This window comes from Carcharhinus amblyrhynchos, chromosome 26 (assembly GCF_965287045.1).
Source record: "Carcharhinus amblyrhynchos chromosome 26, sCarAmb.v2.hapA, whole genome shotgun sequence".
Taxonomy (NCBI): domain Eukaryota; kingdom Metazoa; phylum Chordata; class Chondrichthyes; order Carcharhiniformes; family Carcharhinidae; genus Carcharhinus; species Carcharhinus amblyrhynchos.
The window spans coordinates 39229114-39253330 of record NC_137349.1 but is presented as its reverse complement, the minus strand read 5'-3'; the positions used below and the strand labels follow the sequence as shown (position 1 = coordinate 39253330).

The window sequence follows — 24217 nt, the reverse complement described above, 5'->3', positions numbered from 1 at the left end:
GTAACTGTGTGCAGAGAGTGAGAGAGATGTTACCAATTACTTTGACTCCAGTCTCCAGGCTGTCTGGGGGAGCGGGCACTCAGACCCAGGATTCATGGGACCTGTCCCTTTAGGTTTTTGACTCCAGGGATGGGAGTTTACAGCCTCGCTCATCCTGAAACCGTGAAATCCCATCCAAGTGGACCTTCTCATTGTCCACCCCTCGCTTGCTCTGATTCCTATGGTGGGGGTAGCGGTAAGATCCCGGCGTATATCCAGTGCTATACGTTGGAGAAACGTTGCCAGTGTCTTTGATGTTGAGCTGGATTTTCTGATCTCGCTCACAGTGAATGGATATTTGGCCGAACGCCAAATTCTCCATCCCTACTGGCAGCGGCAAGCAGTGGGATGTGAATGACCAGAGAACTCCGATCGCTCCTTTCCCAGCCTGACATCAGCCTTTGCTGATATCCGGGAAAATTCAGTTCATGTCTCTTTACGCGCAAAACGGAAAGGATTGCCCAGAAACGTGAGGGTAGACACACCAGGAGCAGGAACAGACTGACTCCCTTCTCTGTGAACAGAGCTAAGAGTCTCCCAAATGGTGAAAGGTTGTGATAGACTGGGTATGGAGGGAATGTTGCCACTTGTTGGGGAAGAGCATAACTAGAGACTTTCAAGATAAGACAGTCATCAAGAAATCCAGTGGGACATTCCTTACTTAAAGAGTGCTGAGAATGTGGAACTCATTGCCACGGCGAGAAGTTGAAGTGTTTAAGGGATACTTAGATAGGCACATGAGCGGGATGGAGATGGAGGGATATAGGAGACTGTTTTAAATAAGGATCAAGAGCCTTGGGACGTCCCTGGGAATCAACTGATTCCTATGGACCTTCCAACATATTTTCTGGCTCACTTGTTTTACTTTTGAGCTTCTGGGGATTCCCTTGAATGTTTGTATAAGGATGTGCATGTTATTGATGTTTTTCTCTTTTAATCCACACGTGATTGGGTCCGCCTTGTTGTCCAACAAGGGGCATACACGCGGTGGGTCGTGCGAGGGCTGCTCTTGGATGTTGCTTCGAGAGTTGCCCAGTGCTTCACGTCGTTAGTGTACGCTTAAACTGGACCAACTGACGGGCAACACGACAGCTCAGTAACTATCACTGATTGCTGTGCAGATACATGGATTTGGGCCGGTGTCTGTGGGAGTTTGCACATTCTCCCCATGCTTGCGTGGGTTTTCTCCGGGTGCTCCGGTTTCCTCCCACACCCCAAAGATGTGCCCATAGGCTGATTGGTGTAACAAATTGTCCCTAAATTAGTCTCCCCTCAATCTGGCTTCCAATGTGGAGTGCCAGAAGCGTAGACAAGGGTCATGGGTGGAAGAGGGGACTCACAATGTTGAAATGGCGGCACAGGCTCATTGGGCCGAAGGGCCTGTTTCCCATGCTGTGTTGTTCTTTGGTCTTTGTTCTTATATAGATCATAGAATATCTACAGTGCAGAAGAAGGCCATTTGGCCCATTTACTCTACACCTACAATGATTTCATCCAGGCCCTATTCCCATGACCCCACATATTTACCTCGCTAATCCCTCTAACCTACACTAAGAGGCAAATTAGCATGGCCAATGCGCCTAACCCACATCTTTGGCCTATGAAAGGAAAAAGGAGCACCGGGACGAAACCCATGCAGACACAGGGAGAATGTACAAACTCCGCACAATCAGTGACCCAAGCCAGGAATCAAACCTGGGTCCCTGGTGCTGTGAGGCACAAGTGCTCACCACTGTGGCACTGTTGCGCCCGTAGTGATAGATTTAAGTGGAAACCGGACAGGAGTATGAGGGAGAAGGGAGCAGAGGGTTATGGTGAGAGAGTTAGATGGGTAAACATGGTCAAGAGCATTAGAAGAGCTAGCATGGAGTGATTGGGCTGATTGGCCTGATTCTATGCTGTACACAAGCTTGCACTAAAAACAGTGAGATAAATGATTAGATTTTAAGGTGTTAGGTGTTTGCTGGAGGCACTGTAGTTAGCACTCCTGTCTCACTGTAACAGGGACCTGGGTTTAATTGTGGCCTCGGGTCACTGCCTGTGTGAAGTTTGCATGTTCTCCCCATGTCTGCGTGGGTTTCCTCCCACACTCCAAAGATGCACGGATTAGTTTGATTGGCCATGTTAAATTGCACCCTAGTGTCAGAGGGATTAGGAGGGTAAATATATGGGACTAGGCCTGGGGGGGAGTGCAGGCTCAATGGGCCTTTTGGATTGTAGAGATCCTGTTTCTATTCACCAAGATACCAAGATTCACAGTCCAAAGATGTGTAGGTTAGGTGGATTGGCTGTGCTAAATTGACCGTAGATGCATAGATAGAGGTAAAATATGTCCGGGTATAGCTTTAAATTAAGGGGTGGTAATTATAGGATGGATGTCAGAGGTAGGTTCTTTACTCAGAGGGTAGTAAGGGCGTGGAATGCCCTGCCTGCAGCAGTTGTGGGCTCGCCAACTTTAAGGGCATTCAAATAGTCAGTGGATAGGCATATGGATAACATTGGAATAGTTTAGGTTAGAGGGTCATTAGATTGGTTCCACTGGTCAGCGCAACATCGAGGGCCGAAGGGCCTATACTGCGCTGTAATGTTCTATGTTCTATGGATATGGGGGTAGGGCTTGGGTGGGATTGTGGTCAGTGCTGACTCGATGGGCCGAATGGCCTCTTTCTGTACTGTAGGGTTTCCATGATTTCTATGATATTTCCCTGCTCCATAGTGCCAAAGATCTTCAACATACATTTCAGAGGCAGAATTTTGGGGTACTGTCCTATCAGAGAGATGGCACACTGTCAGTGCTGCGTACCCTCAGTACCTACCTAATGTTGACATTTTTCATTGCTGCTGTTTGCGAAAAGGATCTGAAATGTCAAAGCAGCTTAGAGTGAGGCTGGGGAATTCAGCCATTACCGTTCTCTTTAAGGTCACTGTACTATCCATGTATCTGTTAGCTGTGCAGATACATGGATTTGGACCGGTGTCTGTGGGAGTTTGCGCATTCTCCCCGTGCTTGCGTGGGTTTCCTCCGGGTGCTCCGGTTTCCTCCCACACCCCAAAGATGTGCTCTTAGGCTGATTGGTGTAACAAATTGCCCCTGAATTATTCTCCCCTGAATCTGGTTTCCAATGGGGGTACCATAAGCATAGACATGGGTCAAGGGAGGTGTAGGAAAAATACATTGTTAAGATGGCGGCATGGGCTCGTTGGGCCGAAGGGCCTGTTTCCCGTGCTGTGTTGTTCTTTGTAACCAGATAGCAACAGTGTGAATATTAATGTTGTTGTGTAATGAGGTGGGGGGTACATGAGACCAGTGCAGTAACAGGAGGCAATAGGGGGACTGGGAACTGTATAAGGTTGTGATAGCAAGTAGATCTATTTAGCTAAAATTCTGGCAGGGGAACTGGCTCAAAAAGGTCACAAACTTGGAAAAACATTCCCTTAAACAGCCACGAGGGTATCTCCTGGTCAGAATAGTTTAGATGTCTGTGTCAGCCGCACTCAGGAGTTTTACTTATATTGAAAAGCAACATTGTTTGATAGCAAATAGCCTTCCAACTCTGGAAGAGCCATCAGCGCTGATCTGTAGAGCTCTTTCAGTCAGCCCTATCACGGGTTCTTCCAGAAGAAAGCATCCCTGTTAATACCATTGATTCATACTTCAGAAAGTAAAGGCAGAAGAATCTGTCTTTAATTGATGGCATCCCTTCGAAATCTTCCATGCACTGCACCAATAATAAACTGCTTCGAAGTGCAGCCTTTCTCAATCATTCATTTGACCTTCGCTGGAAAGGGCAGCTTTTATTGCCCATCCCTAATTGCCCTTGAGAAGGTGATGGCAAGCCACCTTATTTATGCACAGCAGGGTCCCAGAAACAGAAGACTGCAAATGACTAATTAGTCCATTTGTTTTCTTGGTGATGTTGGGTGGGGGGCGGAATGTTATTCGATGGACTCCCTATCACTCTTGGACAAAGAGATCTTTAGCAACAAGTCGAAGGGTCAGACACAGCCTCGGATTATATCTCGGCTGAAGGATGATTAGCCGTGAAGGAACAGTAAAGATAGCCAGTTGAGTTTGTGGTTTTGGAATGCGTGGAGAAGGTGATGCCTCTTAACCCATCGGGAACCAAAATCCTATCATCAAATTCATACAATACTTAGCCACATGTACAATACCACTATCTACCATCAAAAGGAGTAGGAGCAGGATGAAGTCGTTCTGCCCCTCGAACCTGTTCTGCCATTCAACTAAATCATAGCTGATCTTACCATAGAATCCCTACAGAGCAGAGGGAGGCCATTTGGCCCATCGATCAACAATCCCATCCAAGCCCGTAATCCCATGTATTTTCCCTGCTAATCCCCCTGACACAAAGGGTCAATTCCGCGTAGCCAATCCATCTAACCAGCATATCTTTGGATTGGGGAGGAAAGTGGAACACCCGGAGGAAACCCACGCAGACACGGGGAGAATGTGCAAACTCTGCACAGATGGTTACCCAAGGCCGGAATTGAACCCGGGTCCCTAGCACTGTGAGGCAGCAGTGCTAACCGCTGTGCTGCCTCAACACCTCAATACCTCAACACCATTTATCCATGCCATCCCCTCATCCCTTGATAGCTTTAATATTGAGAAATCTATCCATCTCTGTCATATTCAGTGACCAAGCTTAGACAGCCCCCGAGATAGGGAATTCCAAAGCTTTACCATCCTCTGAGCAAAGAAATTCCTCCTCATCCCAGTCCTAAATGGCTTAGCCCCTCATTCTGAGGCTGTGTCACCTGGATCTAGCCCCCCTCCCGCAGCTGGGGGAAACGTCCTTCTTGCATCTACCCTGTTGATCCCTGTAGGAACTTTACATACTTCAATGAAATCACCTCTGATTGTTCCAAACTTGAGAGGATAGAGGCCCAGTCTCCTCAATCTCTCCTCACCATAGTCGCTATCAGATGAATGGCTGCTATTCCACCTCAGAGGGACACCTTCCACAATTGAAACTGGAATCAGATGTAGGAGCAGGCCAGGTAAATGTGGCAGGTTTGTTAAAACAAGGTGCAGAAGTTTCGTGTGCTTACAGTTTCACCTATTAAAGGTTGTCAGGGTCTGGATTATTGAAGCTTTTATTGTCCTGTAGTAAAATGACTTTTTTCTTAACATAGTGGAAAGTTATGAGTGGTCATTTTTAAAGATTTTTTTGCACATATCCTATTGTCACTATAAGTTCAGTGTTTTTTACAATGGGTCAGGGACTCATTGAAATCTACAGTACAAAAAATGTCCTGTGGCCCATTGCGTTTGTGCCAGTCAAAAACAACCACTGACCTATTCTAATCCCACTTGCCAGCAATTGGCACTTGGCCTTGCATGTCTTGGCACATCTAAGTACTTCTTAATGGTCAATGGAAATGCCACAGCTTGCCCTATGGAGCACAAGGAGCCATGTAGGGCTGGGTGGAGGGTCATAACTTGGTCTGCATGCATGAGGAGGACCTTTGTAACTAACTTCTCAAAAGGTTTCCTCGTGTGGTCTATGGTTCACAGTACCTCTGAATTGCCGTGAATGGCGATTCTTTGAAAAGCGAGCCTAATTCTACGAACACTGTGGAGCAATAGGACAGGCCGATAGCTGCAACAGAGACAACCAGGGAAGGTTGGGTATGGGCTTTTGACCTGAACCAGCGCACACCTTGAAAAGGCAATCCCGAAAATCCAAAACCCTGGGAATGGGGCCTGGAATCCAGGTCCCAGCCACCATTTTTAAAAGGCTCCCAAGTCATTGAACCGTAGATTTATTCAGTGCAGAAGAGGCTCATTGGCCCACCAAATCCACACTGTAATACCTGAACCCCCAGCTCATTCTATCTGCCAGTATTTGGCCCATAGTCTTGTAGGTTACGACATGCCAAGTGCTCATCCAGGTACTTTTTAAAGGAAGCCTCTATCGCTCTTGGTGGCACAGTGGTGAGCACTGCTGCCTCACATTGCTAGGGTCCTGGGTTCAATTCCTGGCTTGGGTCACTGTCTGTGCGGAGTTTGCACATTCTCCCCGTGTCTGTGCGTGTTTACTCCGGGTGCTCCGGTTTCCTCCCACTGTCCAAAGACGTGCTGGTTAGGTGCACTGGCCATGCTAATTTTCCCTCAAACAGGCACTGGAGTGTGGCAACTAGGGGATTTTCACAGTAACTTCATTGAGGTGTGAATGTAAGCCTACTTATGACTAATAAATAAACCCAGGCAGTGCTTTCCAGACAATCAGCGCCCTCTGGATAAAAAGCCTTTTCCCTGCAATCCCTTTAAACCTCCTGCCCCTCAGATTGATCCCTGGTGACTGACCCTTCAACTAAGGGGAACAGCTGCTCCTATCCACTCTTTCCATGGCCGTCATAATCTTGTACACCTCGATCAAATCACCCCTCAGTCTTCTCTGCTCCAGTGGAAACAACCCAAGCCTTCCCAACCTCTCTTCATATCTTAAACATTCCATCCCAGGCAGCATCCTGATGGATCTCCTCTGCACCCCCTCCAGTGCAATCACATCCTTCCGATAATGTGGCGACCAGAGCTGTACACAGTACTCCAGCTGTGGCCTCACCAAAGTTCGATACAACTCCAACATGACTTTGCTTGTTGAGGGAGGCACTTGCGGAAGGATATATTGGCCTTGGAGAGAGTGCAGAGAAGGTTCACTAGGCTGATACCGGAGATGAGGGGGTTGGACTATGAAGAGAGATTGAATAGACTGGGTCTGTACTCGTTGGAGTTTAGAAGGATGAGGGGGGATCTTATAGAGATGTATAAGATAATGAAGGGGGTGGATAGGGTAGAGGTAGAGAGATTCTTCCCGCTTAGAAAGGATAGCAGGACGAGAGGGCACAGCCTCAAGATAAGGGGGGGGCAGTTTAGATCAGAGTTGAGAGGGAACTTCTTCACTCAAAGGGTGGTGAATCTCTGGAATTCTCTGCCCGTTGAAGTGGTGGAGGCTACCTCACTGAATATATTTAAGACACGGGTAGATAGGTTTCTGATAGACAAGGGAATTAAGGGTTATGGGGAGAAAGCAGGAAAGTGGAACTGATCCACTTCAGATCAGCCATGATCTTATTGAATGGCGGGGCAGGCTCGAAGGGCTAGATGGCCAACTCCTGCTCCTATTTCTTATGTTCTCTGCGTTTGTAATCTGTGCCTCAATTGATGAAGGTGAGTGACCCTTTTTCACCATCCTACTAACATCCCCTTCTTCTTTCAGAGATCTGTGGACAAACACCCCAAGGTTCCTTTGTTCTACAAAACTTCCTAGTGTCCGACCATTCATTGAATACTTCCTGGTCAAATTACTCCTTCCAAAGTGTATCACCTCACACTTTTCAGGGTTAAATTCCATCTGCCACTTACCTGCCCATTTGACCGTTCCGTCTATATCTTCTTGCAGTCCAAGACACCCCACCTTCACTTTTAACTGTCCAATCTTTGTGTCATTCTCAAACTTACTAATCCTACACCCCACATAATCATCTATGTCATTTGTATAAATGACGAATTATAGGGAGCCCAACACGGATTCCCACGGAATATCACTTCTGGAGTTTTCTAGATTCAGCACAACTCCAGCCCCTGCTGAGAGAGCGAAGGTTGGGGGAGTGGAGGAATTGTAGCAAGAATGATTCAGGAGTGGGAAGGGCTGGGCATGGCTTTAAATTAAGGGGGGGTAGTTATAGGACGGATGTCCGGGGTAGGTTTTTTACCCAGAGGGTGGTGAGGGATTGGAATGCCCTGCCTGCTGCGGTTGTAAATGTGCCTAGTTTGGGGGCGTTTAAGAGATCCATGGATAGGTTTATGGACGAAAAGGGATTGGTTTAGGTTAGTGGGTCATTGTTTTTTAACTGGTCGGCGCAACATCGTGGGCCGAAGGGCCTGTTCTGCGCTGTAATGTTCTATGTTCTATGTAGTGAGAGAGCGGGCACAGAGAGTGAGGGGCGGGGTATGGAATGCAACATTGGTTTGAAGTGCAGAGGTCCAGAGTGAGGTGGAGGTGTGGAGAGAGGGGGAGGGTATAGAGTGAGAGGGTATAGAGGGAGTGGGTATAGAGTGAGGTGGGTACAGAGTGAGGAGGGTTGGGGGAGGGGTTGGCTGTTTGGTTGGGACTGACATTATTATATTCCTGGAGGGGCTGCTGGTACCAGATGAGTGATGAGAATTGGATTATTTTATGCCCCTTTCAGGGACATTTCCTGTGCATTGATGAACTTTACTAAGTGGTTGAGAAGCAGGCCTCCTATCTACAGCACAATACAGGCCCTTCAGCCCACAAATCTGTGCCGAACATATCCCTACCTTAGAGATTACTAGGCTTACCTATAACCCTCTAAATAGGCTTACCTATAACCCTCCTTTTGCTGAAAGTTATTCTTGTTGGGAGTTTTTAAACAGGGTATTTAAAGGGTGTTTAAGAACATAAGAACATAAGAAATAGGAGCAGGAGTAGGCCATCCAGCCCCTCGAGCCTGCCCCGCCATTCAATAAGATCATGGCTGATCTGTCGTGGCTCAGTTCCACATTCCCACCCTCTCCCCATAACCCTTAATCCCCTCTCCTATCAAAAACCCATCAACCCGCGTCTTAAATATATTTAGCGAGGCAGCCTCCACCACTTCAACGGGCAGAGAATTCCAGAGATTTAAACAGGGTGACAGAGATTTACGCTGATATGGGTCAATTTACAATGATGTGGAGATGCTGGTGTTGGACTGGGGTAAGCACAGTGAGGAGTCTCACAACGCTAGGTTAACCTGATGTTGTGAGACTTCTTACTCAATTTACGATCACAGCAGGGGCTGATTTATGCAGCATATCGAGGGAAGGGGCTGTTCTCAGTCAGTCCGGCATGCTGAGGGAAGCTGAGTGTTTACTTCATGTCAAATTCAAGGAAGGAAATGGGGAGACGAGCGCCAGAAAGCGGGAGATCAAATCCTGCGGGGAATCAACAACGTGGGATTTGAAGCTTCAGCAAAAATTGGGTGGAAATGGAGCCCCTATCATAAGAACATCAGAAATAGGAGCAGGAGTCGGCCATCTAGCCCTTCGAGCCTGCCCCGCCATTCAATAAGATCATGGCTGATCTGTCGTGGCTCAGTTCCACTTTCCCGCTTTCTCCCCATAACCCTTAATCCCCTTGTCTATCAGAAACCTACCTACCCGTGACTTAAATATATTCAACGAGGTAGCCTCCACCACTTCAACAGGCAGAGAATTCCAGAGATTCACCACCGTTTGAGTGAAGAGGTATCCTCACAGCGATACTCACTGCAGGAATTGGCATTTGAACTTCATTGATTAGGCCACTGATTAGGGGAAAATTAAGAGCAAATCAATTAATTTTGTAATGGTGGTGCAGTGGTAATGTCACTGGATTAGTAATCGGAGCCCCGGCTAATGCTCTGGGGACACGGGTTCAAATCCCACCATGGCAAGTGTAAATTTAATAAATAAATCTGAAACATAGATTTCATAGACGACGCGAAGGTTGGTGGTGTTGTGGATAGTCTGGAGGGATGTCAGAAGTTGCAGCAAGACATAGATAGGATGTGACACTGGGTGGAGAAGTGGCAGATGGACTTCAACCTGGATAAATGTGTAGTGGTCCATTTTGGCAGGACCAATGGGATGCAGGAGTACACTATCAAGGGTAGGACTCTTAGTGCAGAGGATCAGAAGGACCTTGGGGTCCAGGTGCATAGGGCTCTTAAATCAGCCTCGCAGGTGGAGGATGTGGTCAAGAAGGCGTATGGTGTACTGGCCTTCATTAATCGAGGGATTGAGTTTAGGAGTCGGGAGGTAATGCTGCAACTTTATAAGACCCTTGTCAGACCCCACTTGGAGTACTGTGCGCAGTTCTGGTCGCCTCACTACAGGAAGGATGTGGAAGCTATTGAGAGGGTGCAGAGGAGATTTACAAGGATGTTGCCTGGATTGGGAGGCATGCCTTATGAAGATAGGTTGAGGGAGCTCAGTCTCTTCTCCCTGTAGAGACGAAGGTTGAGAGGCGACCTGATAGAGGTTTATAAGATGTTGAGAGGAATAGATAGGGTGGATTCTCAGAGGCTATTTCCCAGGGCTGAAATGGTCGCCACGAGAGGACACAGGTTTAAGGTGCTGGGGAGCAGGTACAGAGGAGATGTTAGGGGTAAGTTTTTCACTCAGAGGGTGGTGAGTGAGTGGAATCGGCTGCCGTCGGTGGTGGTGGAGGCGAATTTGCTGGGGTCTTTTAGAAGACTTCTGGATGAGTATATGGGATCTATTGGGATTGGGAGTTACAGATAGTTCTATGGCTTGGTAGGTATAGATGTGATCGGCGCAACTTGTGGGCCGAAGGGCCTGTTTGTGCTGTAGTGTTCTATGTTCTATGTTCTATAATCCAGTCTCAATAATGGTGATAATGAAACTATCGCCGATTGTCATAAAACCAATGGCTAATCCATCATCCGACGCATCTTTGAGACCAGGAGCTGAATAATATTGTTGGGGAAGAGATAAAAAGGTGAACACTATATTTTGTGTATTGGCTGCTGTGGGAATGAGTACATAAGAGTCTGAAATGAGAGCCTTCCTTTTCCTGGTATTGATATCCTGGTTTTGATCTCAAAAAATCATCAACAAAATGTCTGTGTCTTGGAAACGAGCCTGATGTTAGCATCCCAGTCTGTGAGCACTGCTGAGTCAGTTTTTTGGCTAATCTTTAAAGAATTGGGCTAACCTGCTGATCTTAAACAGGTACCAAACATCACTGTCATTCCAGCTCGCAAAATATTGTCCAGAACCTGCCTTTTCCAGGAATACGCCAACAACAGAGAAAGCAGGGGTTTGTCCTGTACCCCAGCTGGACAGTGGGAGATTCCCAGCCACACCCTGATACATGGACTTGTGTCAAAGTGCAGCACAGATCACTGTGGGATTATTTTTATGTCAGTATATGAGGCAATAAACTACTATAGCCCAGTTTAAGCTTGGACAAGTCAAAATGAGATCTAAAGGCAAGGCATTTGTACAGTGATCTTGGAAATGCTTTACATAGGATCCCTACAGTGCAGAAGGTGGCCATTCAGCCCATCAAGCCTGCACTGACCACAAACGGTTCCTATCCCTGTAACCCCATATATTTACCTCGCTAATCCCCCTGACACTACGGGGCGATTTAGCATGGCCAATCAACTCAACCCGCACAATCTTTGGAGTGTGGGAGGAAACCAGAGCACCCGGAGGAAACCCACGCAGACACGGGGAGAATGCGCAAACTCCGCATGGACAGTCACCAGAGGCCGGAATTGAACCTGGAGCTGTGAGGCTGCAATGCCAAGCATTCCGCCACCATGCCACCCACTTTACAGTGGACCGTATACTTTCAAAGTGTGATCGCTCTTTTAGCAAGAAAGGCAGCCAAACTGTGCACAGCAAGCTGCCACAAACAGCTAAGAGATAATACCCAGAGATTACTTTCAGCGACGCTGGCTGAGGGGGAAACATTTGGCCAGCAGGACTCCCCTGGCTTTATTTGACATCTTGCCACGGATCCTTTTCGTCCCCGCCTGAGAGGGCAAATGGAGCTCTGGGTTCTTTAATACCCAACAACTTGCAACACTGCAGCAGCGCCTTTCCAATGAACTGGGAGTGTCGTTCTGGATCACGAGCTGAGCTCTCTGGAGTACTTGAGAACAAAATGTACGTTGAAATACATCACAGTTCCAGTTCCTTGGGCGGGACACCGAAAGAAATTGATGAAGTTGAGCTAATCCCTTGAATTAGTACACTGGGAATGGTTCAGTAGGATCTGTTTGGCTGACAACATTCATTTATCAACAACACTCTCCGCTGCGGAGAAACCTGATTCCCAAACTCTCTCCCAGATCTCCAAATAATTACGGACTGGGGGGAAAAAGCACTCACTCACTCACAGAATCAACTTCCTCACACTGATCTGGCTCCTAAGCTTGGCACGGGAAATGAGGGGAAAAACATATTCGGGAGCCAAAAGCGGTGACCATGGAAACCTTCTGCAAGCTCTAATCCCATCACTGCGGCCAAGTGCAAGGCTGCTAAATCTTTCAGCACAGCAGCGAGTTCCTGCGGAGGCCTCTTCTTTCAATATTGTTTTGTCTGTTATTTTTATTACAAGTCCAGTTTTGCAGCTGGACTGACTTTCTTATTGAGTAATCTCTGTGTGTAATCTGGGCGGGGGGTGAGTGGGGTGCAGGAAATGAAACCATTCTGGGATTGAACTCTGTGCTGGAGATGAAAAGCCCACATCCTTTTGCAGCCTGACACCGGCTGGTCATTTTGCTCAGCTAATTTCATTCCTCGAGTCTCTCTTTGGAGAACACTTCCCTCATTGGAACACACCTCTCCCTCATTGGAACACACCTCTCCCTCATTGGAACACACCTCTCCCTCATTGGAACACACCTCCCTCATTGGAACACACCTCTCCCTCATTGGAACACACCTCCCTCATTGGAACACACCTCTCCCTCATTGGAACACACCTCTCCCTCATTGGAACACACCTCTCCCTCATTGGAACGCACCTCCCTCACTGGAACACACCTCTCCCTCATTGGGACACACTTCTCCCTCATTGGAACACACCTCTCCCTCATTGGAACACACCGCTCCCTCATTGGAACACACCTCCTTCACTGGAACACACCTCTCCCTCATTGGGACACACCTCCCTCATTGGAACACACCTCTCCCTCATTGGAACACACCTCTCCCTCATTGGAACACACCTCTCCCTCATTGGAACACACCTCCCTCATTGGAACACACCTCTCCCTCATTGGAACACACCTCTCCCTCATTGGAACGCACCTCCTTCACTGGAACACACCTCTCCCTCATTGGAACACACCTCCCTCATTGGAACACACTTCTCCCTCATTGGAACACACCTCTCCCTCATTGGAACACACCGCTCCCTCATTGGAACACACCTCCTTCACTGGAACACACCTCTCCCTCATTGGGACACACCTCCCTCATTGGAACACACCTCTCCCTCATTGGAACACACCTCTCCCTCATTGGAACACACCTCCCTCATTGGAACACACCTCTCCCTCATTGTAACACACCTCTCCCTCATTGGAACACACCTCTCCCTCATTGGAACACACTTCTCCCTCATTGGAACACACCTCTCCCTCATTGGAACACACCTCCTTCACTGGAACACACCTCTCCCTCATTTGGACACATCTCCCTCATTGGAACACACCTCTCCTTCATTGGAACACACCTCCCTCATTGGAACACACTCTCCCTCATTGGAACACACCCTCCCTCATTGGAACACACCTCCCTCATTGGAATACACCCTCCCTCATTGGAACACACCTCCCTCATTGGAACACACCTCCCTCATTGGAACATACCTCCCTCATTGGAACATATCTCTCCCTCTTTGGAGAAGACCTCCCTCATTGGAACACACCCTCCCTCACTGAGGTGCGCCTCCCTCATTGGCATGCACCTCACTTTTTGGAATGCACCTAAGCTTGTTTGTAAAAAGGTCACAGCTTTTGAGGCCTTCCTTCATACCATAGGATCATAGGATCCCTCTGTCCCTCTGCTGTAACCCAGGAGGTGTGTATAAGAGCCCAAGGGAGAGCGATTGATAGTTCCTCACTTTGATTGGCCTTCCGTCTTTCAGAGTCTCCAGCTGTAAATCGAGAATTCAGAACCTGCTCCGCCATTCTGTACAAACGTGGCTGATTTTCTGTCTCAACTCCATCTCCCCTGCTCATTCCCCATATCTCCTGATTCCCTGAGTTCAAAACTTCACCTGAGCCTCAAATATATTCAATGATGGAGCATGCACTGTTTCTAAGTTGCTCAAACCTCTGAGTGGAAAAGATTTCCTCTTCTCAGTCCTAAATGATCAACCCCTGGTCCTGAAATGATGCCCCCCGCCCCCCCATGTTCTAGATTCCCCCAGACAACCTGTGTTTACTCTGTGAAGCCTTTTCAGAATCTCATCTATTTCAGTAAGATCACATCTCATCTTTCTGACTGCCAAGAAATTCTAGGTTTTATTAATAGGGACGTAGCGTAAAAGATCAAGGAGATAATGCTAAACCGGTACAGGACCGTAGTTAGATCTCAGCTGGGATACTGTGTACAGTTCTGGGTACCGCAATATAGGAAGGATGTGAACCCATTGGAGAGAGTGCAGAAGAAATTTACAAGAATGGTTCCATGGATGAGAAGCTTCAGTGATGAGGATAGATTGGAGAGGTTGGGACTGTTCTCCTTGGAGAGAAGAAGGCTCAGAGGAGATTTGATAGAAATGTTCATGAGGAAGCTGATCAGAGTAGCGAGGGAGAAACTGTTCTCACTTGTAAAAGGATCAAGAATGAGAGGGCGCTGGTTTTATATTATTTGTAAAACAAATGGGACGTGAAAATTTTGTTTCTCACACAATGAGTGGATTGGGTCCGCAATGCTCTGCCTGGAAGTGTGGTGGAGATAGGTTCAATTGAGGCATTCAAGAGGGCATTAGATAATGGGTGGCACGGTAGCACAGTGGTTAGCACTGCTGCTTCACAGCTCCAGAGACCTGGGTTTGATTCCTGGCTCGGGTCACTGTCTGTGTGGAGTTTGCACATTCTCCTCGTGTCTGCGTGGGTTTCCTCCGGGTGCTCCGGTTTCCTCCCACAGTCCAAAGATGTGCGGGTTAGGTTGATTGGCCGTGCTAAGAAATTGCCCCTTAGTGTCCAGGGATGTGTAGGTTAGAGGGATTAGTGGGTATAATATGTAGGGATATGGGAGTAGGGCCTGGGTGGGATTGTGGTCAGTGCAGACTCAATGGGCCGAAAGGCCTTTTTCTGCACTGTAGGGTTCTATGATCCTATAATAACTTGAATAGAAATAATGTGCAGGGATACAGGAAGATGGCATTAAATTATGATGCTTAATTGGCGAACAGGCACAGACACAATGAGCCAAATGACCTCGTTCTGCAATGTTGCGACTGTGTGATTCCGGATATAAGTCCAATTTACTGAGCTGGGGATTCCTTGCTTTTGTAATCCAATCTCCTCACAATTAGGGAGGCAGTATCTTCGTGGTATTGTTACTGGGCTAGTAATCAAGAGATCAAAGATAGTACCCCGGGGATCTCACCATAGAAAGCTTGTGAGTTTACTATCAAATGAGTCAGTTGGACTTAAACCTGGGGTTGCCAGACTTCTTACTGTGTTTGCCCCAGTCCAACGCCGGCATCTCCGCATCGAGAAATGTTTTGCACAGAGGATGGTAGGAGACAGAGGATGGTAGGTGGCTGGAACTTGCTGCTGGGGTTGGTGGTGAGGGCAGAGACCCTAAACTCTTTTAAAAGTAGCTGGATCTGCACCTTAAGTGCTGTAATTTGCGGGGCTGAGAGTTGTGTGCAGGAAGGTGGGATGAGAAAGGGCGTGGACAAGTTAGGCCGTTTAAGTTGTATAATTTCTCTGGTTTCTATGCTTCTAAGGCAGCAGTAGTTACCAGATCTGGTTTTAGCCAATTTGGTCACCACTTGCTTTAGTAAATGAAACAAAGTCACGATAAAATCCCTTACCTTCTTTTCCCTTCTGATAGTTACCTACAGGATTTGAAAAGTGTGGCTCAGAATGTCTCCGCTTATCTCATCTTCCGTCCAGTTTAAAATCAGCTGTGGTGAGATCTGAACTCTGAGCTCTTGGCTTGATTTCTCAATAAAGGTTGATTTATTCATTGTTTAGTTGGAGAATCTGTCAACAGTGTGTCCAGTCAGGTTGATAATCGACTAGTTAAAATGGCTGCCCCCTGTCTATGTGACACACTGGAACCTGTTCACTGAGCTCATAGACAGACATTGTTCCTGGCAGAGACCCGGCTGTGGGATTTCTGGCTTCCCGTGAACAGCAGATGTCAGGAAGTTCATGGACACTGTTAAATCTGAGCGCTGTTGATAAATTTATTGACTTGGAAGCGAGCAACAAAACATCAACTCGGTGGAAAAAGATTGAAATGGTTGTTTCTCGGGCTGACCTGTGCTGTCTCCCAATCTGATCCTCACTATTCATTCAATTTAAACCCTTTGTCCTCAGATCTCTCCACAGGCGGCACAGTAGCACGGTGGTTAGCACTGCTGCTTCGCAGCCCCAGGGACCTGGGTTCGATTCCCAGCTCGGGTCACTGTCTGTGTGGAGTTTGCACATTCTCCTCGTGTCTGCGTGGGTTTCCTCCCACAGTCCAAAGATGTGTGGGTTAGGTTGATTGGCCATGCTGAGAAATTGCCTGAGATGTGTAGGTTAGAGGGATTAGTGTCCTGAGATGTGTAGGTTAGAGGGATTAGTGGGTATAATATGTAGGGATACGGGGGTAGGGCCTGGGTGGGATTGTGGTCAGTGCAGACTCGATGGGCCGAATGGACTCTTTCTGTACTGTGCGGTTTCTACGGTTCTATGGTAAGCTCACTCTATTCAATTGAAGGGAATTATCCCATCCCGCTTACCACGGGAATCGGAGCGGGCAAGGGATGGATCAGTCAATGGTCCATTAACCTCAGATGGGATTTTCCAGTTAAGGGGCAAACAGGGCTGGAAAATCCCACCCATAGTCTCCCAAACTCTGCTTGAACATCAGGATTCATGGCCATGTGGAATGACCAGGAAAATAACCGCACCAGTTATATAACTACTGTGGCAATAACAGTAGGTCAAAAACTGGGAATTATGAGCAGAGAAACATCCGGAATCCCCAATGACTTCCCAAAAGGCTCAAGCCAGGAATGCAATGGAATACTCTCCACTTGCCTGGATGGATGCAGCTCCAGACGCTTGACACCATCCAGCAGAAACCAACCCATTTGATAAGCAACTCATCCATCACCTTAAACATATTGTGTGTATGCATGTTTCTGTTGTGTGTGTGTGTTTGTGTGTGTGTTTGTGAATGTGTGCGTTTGTTGTGTGTATGCACGTTTGTGCATGAGATTGTGAATGTGTGTATTTGTGTGTGTGTGTGTTTGTGTGTGAGATTGTGAATGTGTGTATTTGTGCAAGTGTGTTTGTGTGTGAGATTGTGAATGTGTGTATTTGTGTGTGTGTGTGTTTGTGTGTGAGATTGTGAATGTGTGTATTTGTGTGTGTGTGTGTTTGTGTGTGAGATTGTGAATGTGTGTATTTGTGCAAGTGTGTTTGTGTGTGAGATTGTGAATGTGTGTATTTGTGTGTGTGTGTGTTTGTGTGTGAGATTGTGAATGTGTGTATTTGTGTGTGTGTGTGTTTGTGTGTGAGATTGTGAATGTGTGTATTTGTGCAAGTGTGTTTGTGTGTGAGATTGTGAATGTGTGTATTTGTGTGTGTGTGTGTTTGTGTGTGAGATTGTGAATGTGTGTATTTGTGTGTGTGTGTGTTTGTGTGTGAGATTGTGAATGTGTGTATTTGTGCAAGTGTGTTTGTGTGTGAGATTGTGAATGTGTGTATTTGTGTGTGTGTGTGTTTGTGTGTGAGATTGTGAATGTGTGTATTTGTGTGTGTGTGTGTTTGTGTGTGAGATTGTGAATGTGTGTATTTGTGCAAGTGTGTTTGTGTGTGAGATTGTGAATGTGTGTATTTGTGTGTGTGTGTGTTTGTGTGTGAGATTGTGAATGTGTGTATTTGTGCAAGTGTGTTTGTGTGTGAGATTGTGAATTTGTGTATTTGTGTGTGTGTGTGTTTGTGTGTGAGATTGTGAATGTGTGTATTTGTGTGTGTGTGTGTTTGTGTGTGAGATTGTGAATGTGTGTATTTGTGTGTGTGTGTGTTTGTGTGTGAGATTGTGAATGTGTGTGTGTGTTTGTGTGTGAGATTGTGAATGTGTGTATTTGTGCAAGTGTGTTTGTGTGTGAGATTATGAATGTGTGTATTTGTGTGCGTGTCTGTTTGTGTATGAGATTGTGTTTGTGTGTGAGGTTACGAATGTGTGTATTTGTGTATGTGTGTTTGTGTGTGAGACTATGAATGTGTGTGTGTGCGTGTGTGTGTGTGTTGTGTGTGAGATTATGAATGTGTGTATTTGTGTGTGTTTGTGTGTGAGATTACGAATGTGTGTGTTTGGGTGTGTGTGTTAATGTGTGTGAGATTATGAATGTGTGTATTTGTGTGAGTGTGTTTGTGTGTGAGATTACGAATGTGTGTGTTTGGGTGTGTGTGTTTGTGTGTGAGATTGTGTGAGTGTGTTTGTGTGTGAGATTACGAATGTGTGTGTTTGGGTGTGTGTGTTTGTGTGTGAGATTGTGTGAGTGTGTTTGTCTGTGAGATTACGAATGTGTGTGTTTGGGTGTGTGTGTTTGTGTGTGAGATTGTGTGAGTGTGTTTGTCTGTGAGATTATGAATGTGTATGTTTGGGTGTGTGTGTTAATGTGTGTGTCTTCAGTTACGCTCGGACTGGGCAGATAGAGTATTTGTTAACATCTTGGAAGGGACATCACTTTTGTGTAAATTGTTTGGTAACAGTGAGGAAAATGAACCAGGAAAGCTAGATAGTTACTCAGCCTGGTTCAAGACATGTGTTGTGATGTTACCTGTGGCTCAGCGATAGCTCTCTCTGTGTCAGTAGGTTCAGCTCCTACTCCAGTGATATTGATGCTCGAGTGCAATACCAAGGGAGGGCTGCACTGTTGGAGGTGCTGCTTTCAACTGGGGTATTAAATGGAGACGATGAGAGGCAATAGAACCCATTGTATTATCTTAAAGAGGAGGAACAGAGTTAAGCCAGGTGCCCTGACAATTTCAATCTCTCAACCAATATCAGACAAATAGGCTACCCCACCATTATCACACTCCTCTTTGTGGGATCTTGCTGTGCATACATTAGCTGCCTTATTTCATGCATTAACTATGGCCGCAATTCTCCGGTCTCACACGCCCCCACCACCACTGCCAATGAGAATGGAGAACTTGGCGCCCAGCCGAAACTCCGCTCACTGCACCGAGACCAGAGAATCCCAGCCACAGGCGAGGTCGGAGAATCCCAGCCGTGGGTGAGATTGGAGAATCCCAGCCACAGGCGAGACTGGAGAATCCCAGCCGTGGGTGAGATTGGAGAATCCCAGCCACAGGCGAGACTGGAGAATCCCAGCCGTGGGTGAGATTGGAGAATCCCAGCCACAGGCGAGACTGGAGAATCCCAACCACAGGCGAGGTCGGAGAATCCCAGCCGTGGGTGAGATTGGAGAATCCCAGCCACAGGTGAGACTGGAGAATCCCAGCCACAGGCGAGACTGGAGAATCCCAACCACAGGCGAGGTCGGAGAATCCCAGCCGTGGGCGAGATTGGAGAATCCCAGCCACAGGCGGGTGCGGAGAATCCCAGCCACAGGCGAGACTGGAGAATCCCAGCCACAGGCGAGGTCGGAGAATCCCAGCCGTGGGCGAGATTGGAGAATCCCAGCCACAGGCGGGTGCGGAGAATCCCAGCCACAGGCAAGACTGGAGAATCCCAGCCACAGGCGAGGTCGGAGAATCCCAGCCACAGGCGAGACTGGAGAATCCCAGCCACAGGCGAGGTCGGAGAATCCCAGCCACAGGCGAGACTGGAGAATCCCAGCCACAGGCGAGGTCGGAGAAACCCAGCCACAGGCGAGGTCGGAGAATCCCAGCCACAGGCGAGACTGGAGAATCCCAGCCACAGGCGAGACTGGAGAATCCCAGCCACAGGCGAGATTGGAGAATCCCAGCCACAGGCGAGGTTGGAGAATCCCAGCCACAGGCGAGACTGGAGAATCCCAGCCACAGGTGAGACTGGAGAATCCCAGCCACAGGCGAGACTGGAGAATCCCAGCCACAGGCGAGGTCGGAGAATCCCAGCCACAGGCGGGTGCGGAGAATCCCAGCCACAGGCGAGACTGGAGAATCCCAGCCACAGGCGAGACTGGAGAATCCCAGCCACAGGCGAGGTCGGAGAATCCCAGCCACAGGCGGGTACGGAGAATCCCAGCCGTGGGCGAGACTGGAGAATCCCAGCCGTGGGCGAGATTGGAGAATCCCAGCCGTGGGCGAGGTCGGAGAATCCCAGCCACAGGCGGGTGCAGAGAATCCCAGCCACTGGCGAGGTCGGAGAATCCCAGCCACAGGCAAGGTCGGAGAATCCCAGCCACAGGCGGGTACGGAGAATCCCAGCCACAGGCGGGTACGGAGAATCCCAGCCACAGGCGAGGTCGGAGAATCCCAGCCACAGGCGAGGTCGGAGAATCCCAGCCACAGGCGGGTACGGAGAATCCCAGCCACAGGCGAGGTCGGAGAATCCCAGCCACAGGCGAGATTGGAGAATCCCAGCCACAGGCGAGGTCGGAGAATCCCAGCCACAGGCGAGGTCGGAGAATCCCAGCCACAGGCGAGGTCAGAGAATCCCAGCCACAGGCGGGTACGGAGAATCCCAGCCACAGGCGAGGTCGGAGAATCCCAGCCACAGGCGAGGTCGGAGAATCCCAGCCACAGGCGAGGTCGGAGAATCCCAGCCACAGGCGAGGTCGGAGAATCCCAGCCACAGGCGAAATTGGAGAATCCCAGCCACAGGTGGATGCAGAGAATCCCAGCCACAGGCGAGATTGGAGAATCCCAGCCACAGGCGAGGTCGGAGAATCCCAGCCACAGGCGGGTACGGAGAATCCCAGCCACAGGCGAGGTCGGAGAATCCCAGCCACAGGCGGGTACGGAGAATCCCAGCCACAGGCGAGGTCGGAGAATCCCAGTCTACGTTTCAAAAGTACTTCAATGGCTGTAAAGTGCTTCAGGACATTCTGAAATTGTGAAATGCGCGAAAGAAGTTCCTTTCCTTCATTGCTGGTTTGAGAGAGGCAGATCCCTTTTAAGTTGCACCGGGTGGTGTCTGGGAAAAGAATAACGTCTGGAAAACGAGGAGGAAGGAACACTGCACACTCCCTTCCAGCTCCTGAACAGCTTCTGTCATTGCAGGACACAGTGCTGGAGATTCAATTAAAAACTTGGATCAGATGCTGGAAAATGTTAGTTACTTAACACTGCGGTTAGCTGGTTATTCCACTGGATTGTGGGTGGAAGGGATCTAGTGAATGGTTTCAGGAAAGTAAAAGGAGGAGGAGATGCTGAGAGAGGTGAAGCTGTCAGTTTTACTTGGTATTGTGGTGCCACCTGGATAATGTATTATTAATCTTATGTCTCCGCATACCTCCTGGCAACTTCCATTTATAATGGAAATTGTCTATGTAAACATGTCACTCTGTAGTTACATGCTTCTGCCAGTAGAGGCACAGTGCTCCCTATTGTATCTCACTGGTGGTGCTCTTTTCTCATGGCGGAATGAAGTGGGTTTTAGGAAAGGTGCTACCTTTCACAAACCTGTCCATAGACTCACCGAATCCCAGTGCAGGAGAGGCCATTCAGCCCATTGAGTCTGCACCAGCTCTCTGACAGACTATCTTACCCAGGACCTCCCCCCCTCCCTATCCCTGTAACCCCACACATTTCCCATTTCTAATCCATCTAACCTGCATATCCCGGGACACTAAGGGGAAATTTAGCACGGCCAATCCGCCCAACCTACACATCTTTGGGAGGAAACCGGAGCATCCGCGGGAAGCCCACGCAGACACGGGGAGAACATGCAAACTCCACAGTGACCCGAGGCTGGAATTGAACCCGGGTCCCTGGCGCTGTGAGGCAGCAGTGCTAACCCACTGTGTGCTGCCATGCGTCCCGTGATGAACTTTGATTCCAAGCCACTCATTTATCCCTCCATCAGCATCAAAAATAGATAATTTGGTGATTATCACAGTGCTGTGTGCGGGAGCTTGCTGTGCACAAATTGGCTGCCAGATGGCCAACATTACAACTGTCACAACGCTCTGAGAGAAGGATTTGATTGTCTGCGCGGTGTTTTCAGGCACGTTGAGGTCACAAAAGGTGCTATAGAAATGCGCGCGTTTCTTCGTTGAGGCATGTTTTAATCTGTAGCATGTCCCCACATAGGCTGAGGTGCAATTTGAGCTCCCCCCCCCCCCCCACCCCCCACTCCCCCATATACATACAGAGAGCGTCTAATCACCCATAGGGGAACAACAGCGTCAGAATGACTGCCTGTGTGACACACTGCCAGATTTCCCTTCCCATCTCAGTGTGGGCCGTGTGTAGAATGGCAGCTGGTCTGGTCCCAGCACTGGGTGGGGTGGGGTTAAAATCACCTCGGCGCACAGCCTCAGGCACTGTGCTCGCAGAGTGCGTTCACTCAGAGGCACACGTAATGCACTCTGCACATTGATAGCTCGCTGAACCAGCGCCAGCCAGATATTCTTTTGGCTTCAGCCTCCTGGCTCACTCAAGAGTGTTTACAGAGGGGAGACAAGGACATGAAAAAAATTCGACTCCCCTCCCCCCAGTATTCGTTTGGACGGAATGTTCGCAGGGAACCTCCGTCCCTTGTCCCCCCCCAGACACCACTCATTCAGTTAAAATAAGATGGTCGGGTTCGGATAACTGAGCTGTGAGGCTTCAGGACTGTAACCGGGCAAGAGTACAGAGAGAATCCAGGTGCTTGAAATGTCAAGTGTTTCCACGCTGTGAATTATACTAACGTGCCTAAGAGATCTTTTTAGCTTCCATGAACCCACGGACTTCATTGTCCAGCCCACCACCCTGAGGGGTTCTTTTGCCTCCAAGCCCCCATGGAGGTCAGGGTTGGGTCCATGCCAACTGGAACCTTACCTTCAAACTCCTGCAGAGTGAAAACTCTGTGCCCTACCTAATTCCTTTGGGATTTTTGGCAGTCTGCCTCTCCGTTCAGCTGCAAAGGTTGACTGGCTAGAGACTGCTGACGAGGAATAAATTGAAAATCGGTGTGACTGGACAAATGATTAGTGCAAACGGAAACAGTTTAGATTCAGCTAGACCCCTGTCGCAATGCTAGCAATGCAGCGGCAGAAGCCTGCAGTGGGAGATACATTCCTGCATGAATCCATATCATGGAATCCCTACAGTGCAGATGGAGGCCATTCAGCCCCTTGAGTCTGCACCGACCACAATCCAACCCAGGTCCTATCCCTGTAACCCCATACATTTAGCCCTGCTAATCCCCTGATATCAGGGTCAAGTTAGCATGGCCAATCCACCTCTTTGGACTGCAGGGGGAAACCGGGGCGCACCCAGAGCTATCCTACACAGACACAGGGAGGACTCCACACAGACAGTGACCCGAGGCTGGAACTGAACCTGGATCCCCGGCGCTGTGAGGCAGCAGGGCTAACCACTGTGCCAACATGCTGCCCGAAATAAGGAGTGTTTCCGAATCTTTATTTCTTCTTTTGATGGTGGATATTGAGGGTAAAGTGGAGTTTAAAAATCAATCTTTCTTCAACTACAAGATGCAGCCAACCTCCAGAAGGATCAACAGATATGCCACAGTCTAAAACGCAGACTAATCAGATTACTTATGGTTGAAGTATTAATAGACATGTGAGGCATTCACAAAGTGAAGATTCTTCCTAAAGAATCCACCACTGTGTATTGAATGTTTGACTGACGAACCACTTTTTGTTCCACAGCATGACCTGGGTGTGCATGTGGCAGTTCTTCCTCTATAGTATTAACTTGCCCTCTGTTGAGTTGGCAGAGTGTTTGGATCCTATGTGGTGAGTGTGATTATTACCTCAGTCACACTGTCATCCAATCCATTGATCTGTGTGCCTTGAGTGTAAAATTAGCAGGCTGTGGAGATTAAAACTGTTTTGTTGTGATATCCCAGCATCGTCAAAATACTTCAGGCTTTCTTAGGAATAAAAGGCATTTACTGTTGAGAGAAAATTGGCGTCGCAGGTCTCTGGGCTGCCCTCGATCAGCAGTTCCAATCCTTACAACGTGGCTTCTAGAAAACTCTGCCTGAGAAAGGGCTCCACCCCTCATTCACTCTCAGTGTCTGCTGGCTCTCCAATTCAGGTTACTCACTTCTGGTACACTGTCTTAAAGTGACAGACAACATGTACACAACATCCCTCCCTCTTTAATTTTCTTCTGTGATCTTCAAAATTGATTCATTCAAGTGAGACACTTGTTAATCAATGTAGCAATTGTTGAATCATGAAGCTTGCATTTAACATAACACTTCTCCTAGAAAGTTTTAACTCTGCACGATTCCAAATATATGATGTGGAGATGC

At 48.2% G+C, this 24217-nt stretch overlaps 1 protein-coding gene across 3 annotated transcripts in view; it reads right to left on the bottom strand.

The window, feature by feature from the left end:
* palm1a (paralemmin 1a) overlaps nt 1-24217 on the bottom strand; it is a 303084-nt gene that overhangs the window by 178614 nt on the left and 100253 nt on the right. The window contains exon 1 of one of the 3 annotated variants that reach the window (XM_080213251.1): nt 15645-15802. The exons of the other annotated variants lie outside the window; for them this stretch is intronic. The gene's annotated coding sequence lies outside the window, so the exon portion shown is untranslated. Of the gene's footprint in view, nt 1-15644; nt 15803-24217 lie in introns of those variants that run through there. 3 annotated transcript variants of the gene reach the window in all.